Here is a 2,388-nt window from a genome sequence, read left to right on the forward strand (position 1 = left end):
CGAATGTTTATAGCAGCAATGTCTACAATAGCCAGACTATGGAAAGAACCTAGATGTCCATCAACAGATGAATGGATAAAGAAGATGTGGTATATATACACAATGGAATACTATGCAGCCATCAAAAGAAATGAAATCTTGCCATTTGCGATGACGTGGATGGAACTAGAGCGTATCATGCTTAGTGAAATTAGTCAATCGGAGAAAGACAACTATCATATGATCTCCCTGATGTGAGGACATGGAGAAGCAACATGGGGGGGTAGGGGGATAGGAGAAGAATAAATGAAACAAGATGGGATTGGGAGGGAGACAAACCATAAATGACTCTTAATCTCACAAAACAAACTGGGGGTTGCTGGGGGGAGGTGGGATTGGGAGAGGGGGAGCGGGCTATGGACATTGGGGAGGGGAGGCGAACCATAAGAGACTATGGACTCTGAAAAACAACCTGAAGGTTTTGAAGGGTCAGGGGTGGGAGGTTGGGGGAACAGGTGGTGGGTAATGGGGAGGGCACGTTTTGCATGGAGCACTGGGTGTTGTGCAAAAAGAATGAATACTGTTACGCTGAAAAAAATAAATAAAATGGAAAAAGTGAAAAGAAGCATCACTGAGCTATGAAACAACTTCAGAGGCTTAAATAAACATAATTGCAGCCCCAAAGAAGGGGCTGGGGGAACAGAAAGAAAAGACCATTTGAGGGACGCCTAGGTGGCTCAGTCGGTTAAATGTCTGACTTCAACTCAAGTCATGATCTCAGGGTCCTGGGATTGCGTCTCACGTTACATACACTCCCTGCTCAGTGGGGAGTCTGCTTGTCTCTCTCCCTCTGCCTCTCCCCTGGCATGAGCTCTCTCTCTCAAATAAAATAAAACCTTTAAAAAAAAAAAAAAGACTATTTGAAAAAATAATGGATGAGAACTTCCTAAATTTGATAAAAACTATAAACCCAGAGATCCAAGAAGCTAGCAAACCCCACACAGGAGAAACACAAAGAAAACATCATAATCTAATTGTTCAAAATCAGTGACACGGGGGCAGTTTGGGGGTAGGGGAAAGTAGCTATTAAAAGAAAAAGCCGTTCGGCGCAGAGCAACAGGGGTGAGAATAACAGATTTCTCCTCATTGAAAAATACGCAAGAGGAGAAGCAGTAGAGCTTCGTCTTTAAAACTCTGAAAGAAAAAAAACTGTCACCCTAGAATTCTACAATAAAGACTTTTTCAGACATTACAAAAGCTGAAAGCGTTCATCAGCTACAGATCCATACGTCAAGAAATAAAGAAGTTCAGCCCGCAGGAGAGGAGACCCCAGCCGGCAACGAGGAGCATCACAGGGAGTGAAGAGAGGAGAAAGCATGTTTTCTGATCTCAACCTCTTTAAGAGCTACTGTTCAAACAAAAATAATGACATTGGAATGTGGGGTTTATAACATGGGAGAAAGTACAAACTCACGACAATAAGAGAAATACACGCAGACTCCCCAAGCTTCTCACGCTGTACATGAAGTATCAAGTGATAGACTATCACCTACAAGTGGGCCGTGATGCATTTAAGAAGCAGATAAACAGCCTCACACAAAGAGTTACAGCTAATAAGCCAACAAAGAAGTTAACAAAAAAAAAAAAAAAAAAAAAATTACTAGTCCAGGATCAAACAGTAAGTTTGACAGGTGCGTCTCTTTAATGGGAAAATGTCCTTCAGCCCTTCTTTGTCTTTCATGACCTTGACCTTGCTAAAGAGTACAGACCAGTTGGTTTGTCTTTGTTGTTTAGTTTTGGGTGGTTGTAGAAGGCCCCTCAGTTTGTGGTTCTCTGTTAAAAGCAATTTTCTTTTACTGTAAATGAGATCACAACAGGGCCCTACTTAAATGGCACTCACGACTTTCCCACCCCTTGCACTCAGATCAACCATGTTGTCACAGAGACTTTCCTGATGTGGCCTTGGCCTTCCCCGCTCCCCCGCACTTTTATGTCCCATCACACTCACCCTGTCCTGCACCAGCCACAAAGGCTTGCTTTCCTTCCTTCCTTCCAGCTTGTTCTCACCTCAGGGCCATTGCACATGCTCTTCCCTCTCATCCTTCCTTTCTCAGTTCATAATCACCACCCTGAAGGCATCCTGCCTGATCACCACTTTGAAGCAGCCCTCCCACAGAATCAGCCCCACCGCTTGCCACTCCTGGTCACCTCCTTTGGAGCCCTTCTCACTGGCAGAAATGCTGTTCTGCACTCGCCTTCTTGGGCAGAGAGGAGTTCTCAGTACGGAGAAGAGTACCAGGCACACAGAAGGCCTCCAGTACATATTTTGGCTGGAGGGGGTGGGGGAGGGGGAATGAATGAAGAAGGGACAGGGGAGCCAAGAAAGAGAAAGAAAAAAAACAGGAAAGA

Source organism: Meles meles, chromosome 3 (assembly GCF_922984935.1).
Source record: "Meles meles chromosome 3, mMelMel3.1 paternal haplotype, whole genome shotgun sequence".
NCBI lineage: Eukaryota > Metazoa > Chordata > Mammalia > Carnivora > Mustelidae > Meles > Meles meles.